The sequence below is a fragment of the Haliotis cracherodii genome, unplaced genomic scaffold (assembly GCF_022045235.1).
Source record: "Haliotis cracherodii isolate W230 unplaced genomic scaffold, xgHalCrac1.p SCAF_2, whole genome shotgun sequence".
NCBI classification, from domain to species: domain Eukaryota; kingdom Metazoa; phylum Mollusca; class Gastropoda; order Lepetellida; family Haliotidae; genus Haliotis; species Haliotis cracherodii.
Genome location: NW_027266275.1, coordinates 5,295,047 through 5,317,441, shown reverse-complemented (window position 1 = coordinate 5,317,441; position 22,395 = coordinate 5,295,047). Strand labels below are relative to the sequence as shown.

The following is a 22,395-nucleotide window of genomic DNA, read 5'->3' as shown; positions in this document are numbered from 1 at the left end:
TCAGAATATTTCAGTCATGTTGCATTTGCGGGAAATCAACAACTCTAAAGGATCCTTTTAAATACGTCCACGGCTTATTGGCAGATGATATGCCCTCGGGTACAATTTTAACCTGAGCCAACCCCCAACTTGGTTAACATTCGATCGCCCCCCCCCCCCCCCCCCCCCCCCCCCCCTTCTCCCACACACACACAGCCCGGCCTCACTAAAACAGTTCTTTATTCAAGCGATAAAGTGAGAGACTTGGGACTTGGTGTCTCTTTGAACAGTATTTCAGTTATTTCCCGGAATGTCGGCTTCACGTAAGGGAATCTCAAAGTGACTCAGATCGTAGATCTTACCGCCTTTGTAAAACATATTGTATGGATACGGATACTCGAGACTGGTTATTCTCTGGCGTTGACGATTTATATTATATACAGGATCCGCTTATTGTTGAGTTGAATCCCGTCCTTTTGACTGTTCAAAGCTAACTGACTTGTAAGTACCCCCCTGGACACGAATCGGTTGCCAAACAAACCACCTGAACCTTTTAATACCATTAGTGACAGACACTTTACTGTGTATGTTCCATCAATCGATCCCTTGTTACAAGACATGGGTGTAGATACATGCACATAGCAGGTTCTTACGGCTATGTGGCCAAGTCTGTCCCACCAAATTGATGTCAAAGCTATTCCGTTAGCGTGACTTGATCCCAGACAAGAACCTCAGGCAAGTTCACAACTTCACATGGCGCCTCAATCCCTGATCAGAGTCGGAGTGGCTAGTACCAAGATACCACGGGGGACGGACCTGTCTGTGATGAAGTGTGAACCCAGTCTATAAATACCATTCAAACTCACTGTCTATCCGTCACTGTCGATTTGTGTATTCACGTGTTCATTAGGCATACGGTCAGTCGTACATTGATATAATTTCACATATATATCAGTACATTGATTCCATTTGAATTCATGATTAAACGGTCTGTCATGTACAGGAGAATATATCGCCGCACAGCCGGTTGAATTAAGCAAGATGTCGTCCGCTGGCTATTTACGTGCTTTATGAGTGTCCGGACGTAAATTGGTTGTTACTTTATCAGACGACTTCTGCTCTGTGGGACCGCCCGTGGCGTGTAGTGGCTGGGGCGTTGTCCGGCGAGAGGAAGGTCTATGGCCGATCCGTATCATACCAAGAGACGCTTAAAGATGGCACTTGTTGTTACCCTGACTGGCGCTCAGCCTTAAGTACGCTGTGTATGATCATGATAGAGGTATCCATGTTAAACCGTGGCGTAGTATCTCAGTGGCCTAGCACAACAACTGGCAATAGTTGAGACTAGTACAAGCAGCCACACTCGCACACACACTCGCACGCACGCACGCACGCACGCACGCACGCACGCACACACGCACACACACTCACTCACCCACACACACACACACACACTCACACATGTGATCTTGAACGCGACGTTAAAAGCTATTTGAGGATTGTTATTGTTTATAAAGAATGTATGTGCACTGTACATTATACGGACGCTGATATAATATCGCATTGTACCTTGTTTTAAAACACCTGTACGTGAGTATGAGTACTAAGCTATTAATCTGATATCATATACTTAGATTCGGATATACCATCATGTAGTGACTGAAAATGATAGGATTGAAAGAAACAAAAGTAAATGTATATTTGTTTTAATTTATTGGCTTCCAATCCCAGCACAAGTCTATTGTGATGGTTTTAAGCCCTTCGGAAGTTCTTTATAACCTTTTTCAATCTAAGGGGACAATAATTGTAAAATGACTGAACTCTCTTGGCGTAAATTGCCATTTTACACAATTTTACACATTTTTACACATTTTACATATCAAGTCTTGCTTGAAAACGGTATAAGCATCTATACCGAAACGTCGCCTTTACAGTAACATAAGGAAGTTGTTATCCATAAATTGTGTCTACTTTGTCATCCGTCAACTTCTAAGTAATGCCTATCAAACTATTTTTCACATTGACTGTAACATATTGATAGTTAGACATATAGAATTGAATTTCAGTACCACCTTCAGTAACACCTGGTGTCATTCCAATTTCATAGTGATTCATAAACACATGTTTGTGATGTAGTCAGAGTCCTTCAATGGACTTATGTCAGGATTATGGATGTATTTTGTCGCCATCCATTCATGTGCTAGGATGCGCTGACGAGTGTTCGATTCCAAATATCTCTTCGATTATGATGATATTTCTGTCAGATCCATAAAACGTGTTCCTGGTTGATGGAGAAGACCCAGTCTCACTTATTCATGTGATGTACGTGTGCAAATGGTACTTCCTCCGACAGTCTCTTGGTGACGCCATGCTTTAGCTCAGATACTGAGATACTGTTCGTAGCAACTTCAACTAAACTTACTCGCGCCATATTCACGTATGCTGACCCGTTTCACTGCTGTACTACCGTTTTATTTTTATGAAATTGTCTTCATGAAGCCAGATAATGTTCCAGTGACAGCACTGAAATATATTTAATTTGTCGTATTCTCAAAGGTACCTTTACATCGATCAAAATCTATGAAAGTGACAAAGTTGAGATCATTAGGTTCTCTTAAGCCGCTCTGCTGTTTTCCTCTGGGTACAATCACGCCATCCGTACATTGTAGAGCACATATGCATGACCACAGAATAGTGTTGCTGTCCGATTACTAGTCCCCGTCGCTCTATTCTGTGCAGCTCCCGTGTCAAGTGAATGGGAATACATATATATACCATATGTCGCCGTTTTCAATGTACAGTGAAATCTTACATCGCATCAAATATCTCAATACTTAAGCCGTTAGAATTCTATGCTCCCGACAGAAAATATACTCACCGACATATATATGCTACGTTTGCACAAATAAGCACGTATAGAGTGTAATAGTGTAATACTGTTTTGTATTCAATTTGTTGTTTAACGTCACACTCAACAATATTCCATATCTATGAGAGTGACGTTTAAATAATCGAGTCTGGACAAGACAAACCTCCTTTTATACCAAGTACCACGTCATGGTTACATTATTATTCAAACAAGTCACCGAGCCTGACTACCCGACTTTATAGCCGCGTCGCGTCGCAGCCAAAACATTAGCATCAGTAGCTTCAAATTACGTTGAACACATGGATAACCGGATATGAAAATTTGGTTCGACGACACTGTTTTGCAACTTTCCAGCAATATGGCGCCGGGGATAGGCTTCAGATGGTGTACAATGCAGGGAGTCGTACCCGAGTCTGTCGTTTAGTAGTAGTCTAAACCATGAAGGAAATGGGAAATATAGCGACAGAACAGATGGTAGGGCTGTGGAGCTGTATTCTCAGTGGTATATTCAACTAACGTTAGATTAGTTGTAACGACTTTTGGCAAAGCTAAGTGAGGTTTCATCGGTGGTGTGATCTGCCTCTCATTATCTAAACATGGCAGAAACTTTCATTACAAAGTGCAATTGATCTGATGAACATTCTTGTCCACCGTTGCTTCAAATTGCGTTTTATAAATGCTGCATCCGTGCTACAGTTGTGTTTCAACCAGTGGATTTACTATAACGTTGTTATCGGTTTTACCCCAAGTACGATGTACTTGTATCAGAAAAGCCTTAGTTCTTAAATTAAAAGGCGTGAAGGATTGGCCCAAAAGGTTCATTACCTTGAACGAATTGTATCTAATCCAGAGTTGATCCAAGATGTTAAATATTTACAATGCTCCGCGTAACCAAGGCATGGGGGGATTTCAGTACCAAAACTTGGCGGGATTTCAGAACCACATTATACCATCACACCACTCACCTGTGATGATAACTAACAGACGTGACCTGGGACGTGCTGATAGGGATTTTTAACGTCACTAAAGTCCCTAAAATAGATATAATCAAGGGTAAAAAAGAAAACCCTCCAGTTAACTTAAACGTTAAAGATCTTCCAGACCTAATTACAAGTGTCCCCGCGCCACAGTGTGATGTGTCACAGATCGATGACCTCAGCCGGCAAACGTGATTGTGAAAATGTGTCCCTTAGCCGTTAATGGGTTTAAAACTGCCGATTCATGGTTCCTCGCTAATTGCATTGAAGGAATTAGTCAACACTCAATGGATCATAATCACTAGTCAATATGAACACAGAACGGATTTTATCAAGGTCAACAGTGAACGATTCTTGATGAATACATATTACAGCTTGGTCAAACCTGTCATATTTGTAATACTCTTTGGACATTTACGAAACAACCTAAATAAAACGTTTTTCAGTATGCCATATATGTTACATATATACTTGTATCATATATTTGTCATTTAATATGGACGGCTTAGTCAGAGTAGTAGTGTAGCTTAACATTAACTGCTTCATTATAATAAAACACGGTAAGTCTTTTAGTGTGAATAATCTTATAACATGTGTGATAAGATGTTCATAGTGTGAATGATCTTATAATATGTAAGATAGGACTTTCATGGTGTGAATAATCTTATAACATGTAACATAAGACTTCCATAGTGAGAATAAACTTACAACATGTGTGATAAGATGTTCATAGTGTGAATTATCTTATAACATGTAAGTTAAGAATTTCATGGTGTGAATAATCATATATACCATGTAAGATACGACTTTCAGGGTGTGAATAATCTTATAACATGTAACATAAGACTTCCATAGTGAGAATAAACTTACAACATGTGTGATAAGATGTTCATAGTGTTTATTATCTTATAACATGTAAGATACGACTTTCATGGTGGGAATAATCTTATAACATGTAAGATAAGACTCCCCTAGTGAGAATAAACTTATAACATATGTGATAAGATGTTCATAGTGTGAATGATCTTATAACATGTAAGATACGACTTTCATGGTGTGAATAATCTTATAACATGTAAAATAAGACTTTTATGGTGTGAATAATCTTATAACATGTAAGATACGACTTTCATAGCGTGAATAATCTTATAACATGTAAGATAAGACTTTCATGGTGTGAATAATCTTATAACATGTAAGATAAGACTTTCATAGTGAGAATAACCTTATAACATGTAATGTAAGATTTGCATAGTTAGGCTAACCTTTTGACATGTAAAGCACAACCATCATTACAAACATATCAGCAATATAATAAAGAGAATTGTTTCACTCATAGAATCATCCGTCATATAATTCCTTTTTCATATGACTACATTATACAGCATATTTCTTTAGTTTTAGGAAGGTTATTGCAAATGTACGTTGTTAGCTACGTCTATAACGAACACGCTTGTAACGAACTTACGGATATACCGTTTTGGTCCCTTTGAGTTCGTTATAACTGGAGTTTACACGGTATATTGTATTCTGTTTCCAATTTTCTTTTCAAACACGTACGCATGGACAGTGTAATGTTGTTTTTGCTCCTTAGCCAGCTGATGCAAATGTGCTCTGAGTGCCCATTACTAGTTTGGGTTTCAGGTCTTGCCAGCAATGCCCTGTGGAACGCTGGGTCTATTTGATAAGGATAACTAGTTATGTCGACAGGAAAGAAGCCCATCAAACATCTGCTGGTACATCACAGAGAAAGTGAAGCAGTATTGGTACTTTCCGTCACGATAACTGGAATATTGCTGAAAGCGGACTAACCACTGACTCCCTCACTCACACTAAGAAGCGATAAATGTAACATATCGTTCTACTTGTTAATGTTCCTGACAATATCCTTTGAATGCAGGTTGCAGGTATCCCTGTATAGCATGAGTTACATGTGTCACTAGTAGGGTGTACAACATTAAATGAGCTGAAGGGCTTATACACCACGAGACAGATCAAGTGGTACATGTAACGTATTCATCATTACGTGTTTATAAGGGTGAGTGGGTGAGTGTGTATGGTTTTACGCCGCTTTTAGCAATATTCCAGCAATATGACGACGGGGGACACCAGAAATAGACTTTACAAACTTTACCCGTGTCGAGAATCGAACCCGGGTCTGCGTGACGAGCGAAAGCTTTAACCACTAGGCTACCCGACCGCCCCAAGCATCCCTTGTGATGCAGACAGTATTATTCTATACCAATTACATTAAATCGGTTATGTATTAATTGCTACCCGACCGCCCCTGTTTATAAAAACAGAGACCTAGTTTCGATTAAATATATTTGTGTGACAATACCAGATCTGCCTTGTGGCCGCTAGAGGACTCGGTAGCAACCCCAGACTGTGACGTGAGAAGCAGATGACGTCATGTGAAACACTATGATGTCATGATGCCCTCACACCCGACTGACTAGCATGGATTGTATTACGAGTAATGATATTCTGACACACATGTAACTGTGCCAACCGAATCCCCCTGCAATATTATCACGTTCCACAAACATGATCTCTTGCTGATTGCAATCATTGATCACGTACAGAGACCTGAACTTTCAACCACATTTCTGCCCAGGATGTTTCAGCAAGGATTCTTAATTCTTTTGTATACCAGGAGGATATGTGAGTCACGAATGGTACATAGAAAACGCCTCATGGTACAGTTACCTGCTGAGACGTTACTACGGCTATTTCAACCATCACCATTAACGTTTATGGGGCGCTGGAGTAGCCAAGTGGTTAAAGTGTTCGTTCGTTAAGAACGGGTTTTTATTGCCTACATGAGTACAATGTGTGAAGTACATCTTGGTGTTGCGCCTGATATTGCTTGAATATTGCTAAATGTGCTGTAAAACTATACTCATTCATTTATGTCTGTGGTTTGGTTTTGAAAAGCTCTCTAGGTTCAACAAATGGCCAGCTCCACTGTAAACACCCATACGTGTCCTTGTCTGTCTGTTCATTGAATACGCTGCAGCATTGACGCCATGCACTTTAACGGTTCCTCCACGGCATTAATGTTAGAAATATTATCAATTTGTACGGAAGTAGTATTCCAAGGGGATTGATATCTCTAGATTCCATTTCAGGAGAGGAGACTGGTCAAAGGGAACCATGGTCGAGCACCAAATGTTACTGCGCTATTTATAGTAGTAATTTAGCTCAAATGACATTAAATCGATTGTTCAGAACATGAATATCATAGCAAACCGTGAAATAGATTAACATGTTCCGTTTCTTCTTTAGCGTGTCGTGCATGCACGTTTGTCTGCAACCCATAGTGGGTAATTTGTAGCGTAATAAAAGCCCAAGGAAAGCTGCGGCAGTTTTATTATGATGATAACTCTTCGATACAGCAGAGAGGCCTTTCACTCTGAATGTGTAGTTGAATGGTGTATAAAGTCAGTATTTCATTTCCAATATCTCGAACTGGGATGGAACAGTTTTAGAACTCAAGGATTTCGATATACAGGAACAAATATGAATAGAAACAATTGTACCTTGATATTTCCCTTCAGCTCTTGTCTTGTCCAATCCGCAGAGATAATTTCACTATAACGGATGCATCCTATGTTCGAGTGACTTCGATATAGTTAGGATGTCACTATAAATGATGCAGCCTTGGTTCGAGGGACTTCGTGATTGACAGTGTGTCATTGATGACTTGGTTGACAGCGTGTCATCGAACTAGGGCGGTGTGATCGTTGGTCACAATATCGATCACATGATTGTCTGGTCTGGAATCGACGGTCAAATTGTAGGAATATTGTTGAGAGCGACGTTGAACAACATACACGGACACACACACACACAAACACACACACACACACACACACACACACACACACACACACACACACACACACTCGTGCATGTATGTCTCTACAGAAGTGCAATAATCTTCAACACGTTAAACCCCTGACCTCACCACATGTGAAGACGGTAGTGTAAAGGTGTCCTTTTACTAAAGTTAGTTATGATGCATTGCAGCCTCTACTGGCCCCGTGTCAGTCAGGCCACGGCATTCAAGATTTGCCATCCGAAGATAATCATTTGAGCACCAGCAGTCTTAGGAAGGATGCTATCCAAATCAATCTTCACAACGTTGAGTGATGTATGGCCTTGGATTCGTTTACAAGGGAGTTTTACTACTTGATGTGCATGCATGTAGTTGTCAGTGTAGAAACACATATATGGGTACTTTGATAAGGAGAAAGAAAACCTATGTTTAGGTACGTATATATCTTTGGTACGTAAATATAGCGTTGCTATTACTAATACTGCTCGGTATCGCATTGGAGGTGCTTGTGTTACTAATACTGATCGGTCTAGTATTGGAGGTGATTGTGTTACGAATACTGCTCGGTATCACATTGGTAGATGCTTATGTTACGAATACTGCTCGGTATCGCATTGGAGATGCTTATGTTACGAATACTGCACGGTATCGCATTGGAGATGCTTGTTTTACTAATAGTGCTCGGTCTAGTATTGGAGATGCTTATGTTACGAGAACTGCTCGGTATCGCATTGGAGATGCTAATGTTACGAAAACTGCTCGGTATCGCATTGGAGATGCTTGTTTTACTAATAGTGCTCGGTCTAGTTTTGGAGATGCTTACGTTACGAATACTGCTCGGTATCGCATTGGAGTTGCTTGTGTTACGAATACTGCACGGTCTAGTATAGGAGTTGCTTGTGTTACAAATACTGCACGGTATGGAAGTAGAAAGACAAATTTACCGTATCAAACATTCAGTGTTACTGATCCGATTCAAATATGTGTATATCAGTTTGGCGGCCAACTAAACTATTCAAAAGAAGTTAAGGAAACCGATTCTTTCATGTTACTATAAGGGCGTGACAGATTAGCCATAATGTGAATAATCAGGTGGTCCTTAATATATTTTGAGTACTATATCATTGTTTTATTCAATGTAAAATCTAAATGCATATCATCAATACTACATCAAATGTCTTATTATATTGAATCGTAGGTCGGATATCCATATGGATGTTTATTTGACATGAGAAATGGATGTTTCATTGTACATCTACAAACGTCTTGTATCAGCATATCAAGACGATAGAAACTTCTGTACCATGATGTTTGTTTTTCCAATTGTGCATGAGCAGCAAAATACTAGCAGCTCCAGCTTACGGCGTTTACAGTTGCTTAGTTACCTGTTTATTATGTGAACGTGATAAAGTGTAAGCTTCCGCAAAGATATAGAATCATGGCCTCCTACACAGAGTAAATCTTTCTTTGCCTGACAGTTGTCACGCACTTTTAAACTACCGCAGGTGAGACTGGTTAATATATCGAGCTTACCCTAAAGCATGCTAATGTTGCTAGCAACTGCCTGACGCGTTAGATCATTTTGTGTTACATTTTCACACTTTTTCAATCTGATATATTTCCCAATCGTCATGAACATCGCCATTGATTCTCAAGTTTGCTTTATATATCAGCTCATCCACGTCCACATCCGCATCCTCATCCGCAAACACATCTGCATCTGCATCTACGTTTAAATCCACATTCACATCCACATCCACATCCACATCCATGTCCACGTGTCCACGTCCACGTCCACATCCACATCACATCCACATCCACATCACATCCACATCCACATCACATCCACGTACACATCACATCCACATCCACATCCACATCACATCCACGTACACATCACATCCACATCACATCCACATCACGTCCACATCCACGTCCACATCCACATCCATGTCCACGTGTCCACGTCCACATCACATCCACATCCACATCACATCCACATCACATCCACATCACATCCACATCACGTCCACATCCACATCCACATCCATGTCCACGTGTCCACGTCCACGTCCACATCCACATCACATCCACATCCACATCACATCCACGTACACATCACATCCACATCACATCCACATCACGTCCACATCCACATCCATGTCCACGTGGTCACGTCCACGTCCACATCACATCCACATCCACATCACATCCACATCACATCCACATCCACATCCACATCACATCCACGTACACATCACATCCACACCCACATCCACATCACATCCACGTCCACATCCACATCCACGTCCACATCACATCCACGTCCACATCTACATCAACATCCACATTTCCATCCACACCATAATCCACAACCACATCCACGTCCACATCCACATCCACGTCCACATCACATCCACACCCACATCCACATCCACATCTACATCAACATCCACATTTCCATCCACACCATAATCCACAACCACATCCACGTCCACATCACATCCACATCCACATCCACGTCTACATCCACATCCACATCCACGTCTACATCCACATTCTCATCCACGTCCATATCCAAATACACATCCACATCCAAATCCAAATCCACGACATAATCCACAACCACATCAACAATCACATTCACGACCGCATCCACATCCTCATCCATATCCTCATCCACATCCTCTTCCGCAAACACATCCGCATCCACATCTACGTCTACAGCTACGTCTACAGCCACATCCACGTGTACATCCACATTTGCATCTACATCCACACCAACGCCTCGCCCACGCCCACAACTACGCAGGCACACAAATGATTGTCTAAAAATCAATGATTGTGTGCTTGGACCATATCATACAGTTTAGAGCCAAAATGTAATGTTCTTTTTCTTATAAACATGGACTATGAAACATGATATAAATGCACCCAAAATTGTACTGGTTATACATCGTATATTCTGTTTATGTCTGCCTCTTTCGTTCACAAAACCATCTCCATTTGCAAAAGAATGAGCCATACTTTTTCAGCTTGTTCAACAAATACAGAAATTTGTTTTGAAGAAAAACAGAATCCGAAACATCTGGGACGCTGTTGTAAACTGTGCCATTTTATTTTATGTAAATAGAAAAAAATACATTTCCTATCCACGTTTCCTTCCTTTCTGAAATTACAATATTTTCACTTCTTGAATTCTTTTTTGTGTATTTCAATCGCCTTTTTCTTCCTTACGACTTATTTTTACAAGCAATATTGTGCAATTTCTAAACCAAAGTTTTTACACTTACCTTATTACGCCTGAGATTGATCTGTCAATATTTTGAATGAACTTAACTCAACTCTCAGACTCCCTTCAACACAATGTCTGCGATACCGCAGGCTAATGATTTTTGTTTTATCAGAGTGGACCTTGTGAAGTGCATATACCCATGGGAGCACCAAACTACTTACTGTGCTTCCATCATGTTTGAATTCCATGTCATATACACACGTATAAGACACAGTTGGGAATGGCTCCCTGGCAGAATCAATACAAGTGCCTCTGATAAGGAATTTCAATTTAATGTTTCACAGGCATGACTGATGCTGTGGCTATTTCATTATGTCCTCTGCTTTACATGTAAACCATGCGGTGTGTAGGGTGTTGCCTGGATACCCTTAACTAGCCATTCCTTCGGTTCTCTACAGGAACCGTTAATTTCAAGAGATTATATATTGTTTTCAATTACATCAACACATATTTCTTTTCTAAACAGAAAATTATTCCAACTGAAATGTGTTGTGGTGTTAGGGTGATAAAGCATGTCAAATTAATCGAAATAAAAGTAAAGGTTAGATTGTCAATCAATCTTGATTGTACTGGTTGAACTCCTAGAATTTAAAACGAACCACACATGCGGTCAGCATATTATTCTCTATAAATGCTAACGAGTAAGAGTCTCCCTTGTAGAGATTGGTATCCTGGAATGCTTTCATTATACATATCCAACGAATACTAGTTATTTCTTGGTTATAAAACAAATACTAACAATAACAAATAGAAATATTGTGTTTACTACCTACTTTTGATAATATATCAACGAAACAAGACACGGTGTGACATTTTACCCTGCTGTATTATCAGTGCCGAGTAAAAGAGGCAAACCGATTAAGTTAATAACCTTTGGATATTCTGGGGGCGGGGGATAAGGGAGGGGGGAATTCTGCTAGACTCATTGTTCTGCGAATCCGTGTGTGCGTGCATGCGTGCGTGCGTGCGTGTGTGCGTGTGTGTGTGACGGGTGCCACACGTGGTGCAAGATACGCTCCCTTTTGGGGAACACCTGGAGTCATCGCTATTAATGATAGTGATTCGTATACACATTCTTATTATAATGCTTTTAGATTTCTTATAAGTGTGGTAATGGTTTTGTCGCTCTTATTATTTTGCAGACGTAACCTGGAATAGACTGATATGACATCCGCAGCATATGTTCTTTATTCTCCAGACTTAAAGGTCAAGAAACAGCAGAGATCTATTACATAGTGATTCAGTATTATCGACACGAGATCTATAGATATTAAATTGCCTGATAACTTTGACGTGCGATGCCAGGCTCTACAAGATCCAATGAACGAATGTCCATAGCAGGAACTGTAACAAACCACAATAGTCTGGAACTGTCAGATTTCGGTAGGCTATTATAGCTGCTGTTGGCCCTCCGCCGCTCAAATCCAAGGAACCCTCAGAAATTGAAAAATTGATCAGATTAACTTAATCCTATGCTCGCAATAGGCACGAGTCCATTCTAATTTTGCTTTGCAGAAAATATAAGAGGTTGGTCTCTCGAGGATGCTATATTTCAAATATTGGTGTCCTCACGTTTCGAAATATTTTAACAGCCGTTACGAAGTAGAGGTTGTCATCGATCTCTCATTCCAAGCGCTGCGTAATGCAAGAGGTTGACATTATTGTACTATTTCTAGCGTCACGAGGCGTTTTCTCCCCAAAATTCTTTCCGCGATATGTTCAGAAGCAATATATAACACTGGTATCGTGTGCAAACGGTAATTCACTAACGCGTTAATTTAGGTCTTTAAGCCTTTGGCTATCGCACCATGGCTTCCTTTAATAAGGTAGGTCAAAGAATGAAAAAAAATAATACGATTTTTCCTTAAGGTACTGGCATGTCTTATCACTGTCAACTGTGACAGAGCAGACAGATTTGCTCGTTAGAGCGGAGTGGCGCCTTCAAGGAAAAGTTCTGATAAGGGCCCTTTTTTGGCCCACACAATCAACATGATTTAAGAAAGAGAAAACTGAAGCTGTTTCTATAACTCGTACACGAGTCAGACATTGACCCAGCTAATTTTCGTAGGATAAGTAGACAAAGAACACAAAAAGTAAATAGAATCACCTTGTGTTACGTACTTTAGATTCGAAGTTCGAAAAATCGACAACTGTCGCAAAGTTTATACAGCAAATGTGACCTTTCCACTAGACCAAAAGAGACTCCTATCCTATGTCGTCTTTTCTCACACACACTTGAATTGTTGTTAAGGGCTTAAAACCGCAAACCTATATGTTATGTGATAAAAACCTAAACCTTTTAACGTTATTCAGCTAAGAACGAATAGTCTATCACTAACTGCAACAACGCCCTTTTGGTATATGGACAATGAATACAGAGAAACCCATGATTAATCGACAATCTTCAATTTTTATCACGGTTCAGTTACATCTAAAAGCCCGCTACTGTTATAAATTATTTACTGTTGCTGTTAGGAAAGTGCAGCCGTCGTTATATTATTTCTAATAGGCGGTATCATCATGTTATCCATTATTGTTCACTTGCCTCATTTCTTTTTATTATGGTTGACATGTAAAGGAGTCTGTCGCCCTTTCGGCTGAAGCTCCCAGTAATTTGATATTTCCCTTGGCTGTGATATACAACGGAGTTACAGCTTCAATCTAAAGTAGATGCAGCAAAAGATAGATTGATATGAATTTTTAGCACACAGGCCCTCGTTAAGTGTAATCCTAAGTCTTTTTGGTGATGTTTTTATACATAAGATTGATGCTTTTTCAGTGTGGTGACGTTAACTTATAGACATTTTAGTGAGACACTCCAGATATAGCCTAATGCCAGATAGTTTACACTGGTTATAAATTGTGAGAAAATACCTTGAAGCACGACGGTATTACATACCGTAAGCAAATTAGAACGTCACAGAATAGTTCCTGTTCAATGAAACATCAGTCAAGCTCAAGTCGATTTAAAGTTCTTTTCAGCGAACGTGTTAACGTTTGGTGTTTTTGTTCTAAAACTTGAAACTCTTGGCACCAATTCAAACATAATATAACGTCACGGCCAATGTGTGGGAAACGAAATAAAAATTGTATCTCCGCCAACAGGTAAACGAAAACCGTGAACGTGATGAAAACAAATTATTTTTATGTACAAACATGGAGAGCATGGCAGAGAGGAATGGCACCTGGTGTTCATAACACGGGACACGCTTGCCGACAAAAGAACTGTCATATGTTAAGAATTCATCATCTTGTTGATACTTATCGACTGTACGCCACTGCTCGGCTGTAGTGAACGATAAATCAGAATGGAACATGACAGGGAGATATTTCCTGAAGGATGAGCGAGTGAGTGAGTGATTTGGTCTCAGTGCTTCTTGTGTCTAGTCATGCTAATATTCTACTTACCTGGTTTCTGGTATCGGGGATCAAATATTAATAACCACAGACAAATTCTATCTGGACATAAGAATGCGTCTTGTTAGACTGAACGGGTTTACGAGGGCAGTAATAGATGTGAATGAGATAGTTCAGACACCGTTTTGACAACCTTTGGAACACTATTACAACTCGGCGTGTCAGCTTTCTGTAGACAAAGGCCCAGTATCACGCAGGTCGGTACTATGGAACGCTTCTCAGCATTGTCGGTACGTTGTCTATGGGGATTGCGGGTAAGATTATAGTTCTTTTCAACCTGTGCTTATGGTTATATCCCGTGAAGATTCCGGGTTAGAATTGGTCTTCAGCAACCCATGCTTGTCATAAGAGGCGACTAACGGGATATGGTGGTCAAGCTCGGTGACTTGGGTTATCCATGTCATCGCGTCTTAATTACGTGGATCGATGCTCATGATGTCAATCACTGACTTGTCTGGCCCAGACTCGTTTATTTACAGACCGCCGTCATATAGCTGGTATATTGCTAGAATAAAGCTTTTCGTAAGAAGCGACAATAGGGTGGTCAGTCTCTTTGATATTTGTTTTTGCACGTCACCGTATCCCAAATGCTCATGATGTCATTCACTGCATTGTCTGGTCCAGACTCGACCGAATGCGGACCGCGGGAATATCATTGAGTGGGGCGTTAAAAATCAAACAAACAAATTGGCCGTGCCTTCATGAGAGGAAAATACTAAATGTTAACTACATGTAACTTGTTTTAACGTATTAGTAGAGTCGCCACGTATGATACATGCAGATACATGTATCTGAAGATGTTGGTAAACAGACATATAATGATGTCATGAGAGGCCTTTTTTCGCGCATGTACACAAATCACTTTGGAAAACCGATGCGTATTTTAATACAACCATCCATTTCCAATATGTTTCAGATGCAAATAGTTCGTGCAAACATACTTTTAGATATCAACAGAAATAATGACTCCCTTCCACCTCAAAGCCATCTTCGGTGACGTCGTATTTCGAAATCCTCTAAACTGATATATACCTTCAGGCGACATGGGGTATTTTTACTTGGCACTTCAGCTTATAGGAAGCCATGAGCTGAACTAATAGGCTCCTCGCTCCGCATTGTTTTCTTGTGATTCCATGAATATTTCATTAAGCATTGAATATTTGTAATTGCTGATATCAACAGTTCATGGCAATCCGCTTTTTGATTATAGTGTGTCACTATGATTTATCGCGCGCGTTGAGATCTGAGAACACGTGTGAATTCTGAACTGGACAAGCGTGATGCTGCATGGGTAATGGTGACTCTGACAGCTTTCAGTGTCGGTTTTCTAGTACCCCATATATCAATAATGAACATGTGTACATGGGAATGTTATATCACAGGAGCGTGTCATGGGAGATTACTCACACGTAACACTGACGTGTTTGAAGTGTTTTTAAGCGCATTGTGATCCATGAGCTTAAGTGTAAGCGACACCACCAACTAGATTAGAGGGAAGAGGATTTACATGGCTGTAGACATTTGTGAAGCCACGTCTCCAAGAATTGGCATTATGCACGTTATTTTGGTGTATTTTGCGTGTGTCTCAACTATACGCCTAAAAATAACATTAAAAGAGGAGTTTATTCTAGCCAATTGGCAGTACTATCAAGTTTGATTCACGTCAATAATAAATAATAAAAACAAGAAAAAGAGTTTGATTCACATCGTTCAAACAATATGGTGCAGTCTGAGTGGTGTTTAACGCCGTACTCGGCAATATTCCAGTTTATATGACGTCTGACGGTAAATAAAGCGACAAAACCCTTTCCATTTTCAATATAAATCTTTCCATGAAGCAGAGTCTATTTTACGATTCCGATTATATCATGAGCATGTGTTTATGAATCACTATCAAATAGTTATGATACCAGGTATTCGCGAAAAGGTGAGCGTATCCTGCCCCACCGATGGCACCCGTCACAAACACATGCAAAGGCAAGACAAATGTTCACCTAACATAATGTTACAAGTCAAAATCGGGAATTGCATTGGACATCATTTTTGTCACTGATGCGTCACATTTGAAAATTTCCTCCACATGTCTACCATAAAACTTTTTGAAAGCATTACTGAGGCCTTGAATGTTGTGACCCTGATCTAACAACTTCTGAGCAAGAGTCGTATGACGCTTTTCGAAATCTTGGTAGAAATAGTATGCTCGATTGTATCTCAAAAGTTGTGAAATGTAAACACCAAAGGCTGGAGTGGAATATTGCTCGACATGAAGGAAATGTTGACTATTAAAAAGTTAAAGTCTCCCTCTTGTCATACAGTCTTGTGGAGAGTGTTTCGTCACTCTGAATCTTTATGCATAGATCTAAATATGAACAGATGAGGCAATCCTACTGGTCTCATTTATTTCTAGTTCAGTTGGGTAAATCAGTGGAAGGGAATTGGCTTTTTTTATTGTTATCGAAAGATATCAGATCATCGATATATCTGAAGTTTAAGTTAAACTCCTTGGCCAAATCACCTTGTTTTGACTTTGTCAATCCGAGCAGAAGAACCGATTCATGTGCACAAAGAAACAGATCCGCAAGAAGGGGAGTAGAATATGTGCCCATGGGGATGCCTACTTCTTGCCTAAATGTCTTACCCCAAAATTTACGAAGATGTTATCATTGAGGAAGTCCAGCATTTTAAATATTGTTTTCTCAGTTAACTTGAGATGGCATTTGCTTTCATTTTTCACAAACTGTCCTGAATCTCTGAATATAGATAAGTAACTGTATATGTGGTCACCACGTTGTGTAACAAAAGCCCCATGGATCAAGGTATGAAGATGTTCCTTAAATTTGTCATGTGGGATAGTGGTGTACAAAATCAAATCAAATGTTTTGACAGAATGGAACTTGGTTCTTTTCTGAGATTACAACAAGTCAAGCAAATCCTTTGAGTTTTTGAGAATCCACATGGTATTAATTCCACTTGTCCCAAATACTTTCTGTGAATATAATATAAGTCATTCCTTGGTTGTATTAAGGATTATGGCTAGTCTTTGAGACAGGGATTTGGTGGTACATTTATTGGGCGCAGCGATATATCTCTCTTTGTACGGATTTTTATGGAGCTTTGAAATCCAGTACAAAAGAGGAATGGACAAAATTGTGATTGATATTAAGAGCAACGATGCGCGCCATCGCGGTTACGCTGACACGGAATCAACCAAGACACGAGTCTGACCACTCGCTTCATCTTACAAACACACCTTGTTTCCTGTTATACTGTTAACATTGAAATACACACACTTTATCTACACTTACATGGTTTTAGATTTTATAAAATGATAATGCTATGAGTAACATGGCATTGAACATATTGGATTCATAGCTGCAACCTTTTGAATAGAGAACACACTCATCCCATTCTGTCATGGCAGTATCTAGCACGACGCGCGCATTCAAACAAGTCCGTTTTATATACGCCAAGAGCAATTAGAATCACTGTACTTATCGTCAAAGGCTTGGCTGTAGTAAATAAAGCACAATTAAATTATTTATAATAACAATTTACTGACTGATCTAATATTATCAAGGAAGAGACTGCGGTCTCAGGACGCTGTGGGAGTTATATATTAAGCAGACCTAATTAGATCAACTGAGCACTTGTGACGTGGCAGACCATGGTCAGGGTTCAAAGAAATCCCATGTGCATAAAACGGCTATACATACATGAATGATTACATTCGATTTCTAACTTGGGAGCTCTACTTTAAGTCTCCTCTGAAGTTCAAGGTCACACATATCGATACGAGATGAAACAGATGCATTTGACTTGACTCACGTGATATCATGAGAATATTCTGATATAATGAATAACATCTCACACAATAAGTAACATGTTATAGTGAGTAACATCTGCTTTAATGAGCAACATCTGATGTAATGAGAAACATGTTTTAATGAGTAACATCAGCTATAATGAGTAACATATGATATAATTAGTAACATCTGATATAAGTAACATCTGCTATAATGAGTAACATCTGCTATAATGAGTTACATCTGATGTAATGAGTAACATGTTATAATGAGTAACATCAGCTATAATAAGAATAATCTGATACATGAGTAACATCTGATATAAGTAGCATGTTATAGTGAGTAACATCTGCTATAATGAGTAACATCTGCTATAATGAGTTACAGCTGCTATAATGGGTAACGTCTGCTATAATGAGTAACATCTGCTATAATGAGTAACATCTGCTATAATGAGTAACATCAGATATAAGGAGTAACATCTGATATAAGAAGTAACATCTGCTATATTGAGTAACATCTGATATAAAAAGTAACATCTGATATAAGGAGTAACATCTGATATAAGTAACATGTTATAATGAGTAACATCTGATATAATAAGTAACATCTGATATAATGAGTAACATCTGATCTAATCAGTAACATCTGACGTAATGCGTAACATGTTATAACGAGTAACATCAGCTATAATTAGTATAATCTGATATAATGATTAACCTCTAACATCTGAGTAACATCTGATATAAGTAACATGTTATAATAAATGATATCTGATATGATAAGTAACATCTGATATAATGAGTAACATCTGATATAAGAAGTAACATCTGATATAATAAGTAACATCTGATATAAGAAGTAACATCTGATATAAGTAATATGTTATAATAAATGACATCTGATATGATAAGTAACATCTGATATAAAAAGTAACATCTGATATAAGGAGTAACATCGGATATAAGTAACATGTTATAGTGAGTAACATCTGATATAATGAGTAACATCTGATATAAGAAGTAGCATCTGATATAATAAGTAACATCGGATATAATAAGTAACATCGGATATAATTAACATGTTATAATGAATGACATCTGATATGATAAGTAACATCTGTTGTTGAGTAAGTATCAACTGAACTGAAAGAGTAACATCTGCTATAATGCTTATCATCTGCTGTTATAAGTATCAACTGAACTAAAAGAGTAACATCTGATGTAATGAGTAACATCTGTTCTCATGAGAAACATCTAATATAAAGTACATTATCAGCTTCAAATTGCATATAGATTAAACAGGCACTTGTATTTTTAGCAAAACGCGAATGAATAGTGTTTTTGAAATGGCCATGTGCAATGTACTGAATAATTATTGTTCTATACAGTTATACCTTGTCTACATCCTCCATAAGGATGCGTGCTTTGTACTTGGGCAATGAGAAGTGTCATAGCATATGCCCCGGGGACAGCCCCCGCCGATGTATTGATTGCTTCCGCTATACAACCGTGTTGCGATAATGATGCATTGTCTTGTGCACACGAGTTCAAATGGAACTGACCTCCAGTTGTCCGTTGCGTCCGGACTCGGTGCGTCTATTTGAAGCTTGCAGCAGTAGTGAAAGGATTTCCTCACTCCATGTTCTGAGGAGAATATAGGAATGAATAACAACCATTCACAAGTAGAATGTAACACTTTGTTTGCGGCCCTACTTCTGAAGTTTCCAGGTTGTCTTTGTAACGGAACATCGGTGTCGAGTGATGTATCGCCTTCGTCTGGTGCATGCACAATTTTGCATACATTTTATTTCCAAAGGGAGGTAGGTGCAGTGGTTAAAGCTCTCGCTATGGTATGTCCGGTTCTGTTCCAACTATGGATACAACATGTGAAGCCCTATTTTGACCTGTACTGACGTCATGTTGCTGGAATATTGTTCAAAGCGGCGTAAAGCCTTACTCACTCACTCTAATGAAACACAAGCAAATGAACACATGTAACACATGCAGGTTTTTCAATGCAACTTCCATACTTCCTCTCTGTGTGTTCTCGTCTGAATAGCTGGCAAATTAAAATATGCTGTGCGTTTTTGTAGTTTGTAATCTACAGTGTACACGAATCATTCTCCAGGATCTTTAAGAACCAAGAGAGGTATATTGTTAGGTCTCATGTGACGGATAAGTCACAATACGCTTCCTGATGTCATTGATTATTTAGTTCAGTGTTCTGGAACAATAAACAGCTCAGATACCAAGAACTGAAACATGCGTCATATCATTCATCTCAAGAATAATCTCAATGCCAACATTTCACTATCCGGGGACAAATTCCATTCCAGCAAAGAGCAAAAGGGACTAACCATTTGCCCATCGATCCGTCACTTCCAAATACAATTGCATCCAGTCTTACCATGAGATCCGTTGCTCCAACACTGGTGTCCTGAAGACCCCATGTCCAATCACACTGGGACCTGCTTTGGAAGGAGATCAGCATCCAGATGTAATCGCTCTAGGGTTGAAATGGCAGGTTAGATCAGTGGAGGTGCCATGCATGGTTAATTAACAGTCAGTGGTCAGTGATCAATCAGAAGATGCACAGTGGGATAAGATGTAGAGAAAATGAAAAACTTGTCGCTGAGAAATATTCAGTAACGTTTAGTTCTGAAGTTCTTGTTATGATAATTACCATAGTTATAATACTTAGTAGTAGTAGTAAGTAGGTAGAAGTTAGTAGTAGTAGTAGTAGTAGTTAGTAGTTGTAGTTCGTAGTTAGTAGTAGAAGTTAGTAGGTAGTAGTAGTAGTAGTTCGTAGTTAGTTGTAGTAGTTAGTTGTAGTAGTAGTAGTTAGTAGTTGTAGTTCGTAGTTAGTAGTAGAAGTTAGTAGTTAGTAGTAGTAGTAGTTAGTAGTAGTGGTAGTAGTAGTTAGTAGTTGTAGTAGTTGTTAGTAGTTTGTAGTAGTATCAGTAGTAGTAGTAGTAGTAGTAGTAGTAGTACTTAGTAGCAGTAGTAGTAGTAGTAGTAGTAGTAGTAGTAGTAGTAGTGCTATTGTTGTCGTTGTTGTCATTCTTCTGTAACTACCAGTATGTGTCATGTTTCCTCGTGCCAAAGGGGGCCAGTTTGCAGATGGTCCTACAGTCTCTTATCTGCGTTTTATTACGAGCTGGGCCATGATGCAGAAGCAAGCATGGCAATTACATGTCGTGATTTGTCTTGATTATGTGGTGGTCGTGTTCCTAATACCCTGCACTAACAGTGATGGGGATACAGCTCACTGATAACATGCAATCATCTTCGCCATTTCCAAACCAAGGTTAATTATGTACACATAGAAAAGGCATCTTAGTGTGTAACAATTTCTGTAGCATTTAAAATAGTTTTTTTCCCTATCTACCTTTCAGGATATTATTTTCACCCTAAAAGCATAAATTTAAGCAAGCCACCGTTGGTTGTTAAACGTAACGGGCATCATATATACAAATGAACATAAAATGGTATTTTTGCCAGATTAACATGAGCTGTATTGTACTGTGCTACGAAATGAATGGACGAAGGAAGGAACGAACGAACGAACAAGCGAATGAACGAAGGAATAAATCCATAACTGATTTCCATTAAATTCGCTTTCTGGTAAACAGGGATGAGCAGTGGTCTCTAAATGAATTAATTCTCATCTAACTTCAAGCGGAAGGCCTCCACCGTTTATTGATCACAGGGGCATCTCGTGTGCGTATACTACACTTAGTATTTGGCATGTCCCATTATAGTTGTACTGTATCGAGATGATGAAACCCCCAGATGATAACGTCCACTCATGAGCAAATGGTTTGTAAGGGAATCATGTACGTCACTGTGTTTGTGTTTCGTCAGACTAGATTACAGTCTGGCAGGGCGTGTGCGCCCACTCAGCATCCCCCGAGATGCCGTGAGACAGTATTATTCTACAGCAATTACATTATATCGATGACGTATTCCTTTGTTCACAATAATTAAAACAAAAATATGTCAATACGTTTATGCACATATTAGAATCTTTTAATCATCTGCAATTTACTACCATCTGTAAAATGTGACTAGATTTTAGAATTGACAAATTGATGCAAATAAGATGGCATTGCAAGTTGAATGAGGGAAAGACGTAATGATGTAAGATTTCTTAATTTAAAATATTCTTTTGTACAAAATGTAATCCATGCACAAGCCTTATAAGATTACTTT

General features: G+C 39.2%; 1 protein-coding gene across 3 annotated transcripts in view; it reads left to right on the top strand.

Moving 5' to 3' along the window:
- LOC139469591 (voltage-dependent calcium channel gamma-5 subunit-like) overlaps window positions 1-22,395 on the top strand; it is a 71,501-nt gene that overhangs the window by 33,773 nt on the left and 15,333 nt on the right. The window lies entirely within an intron of this gene.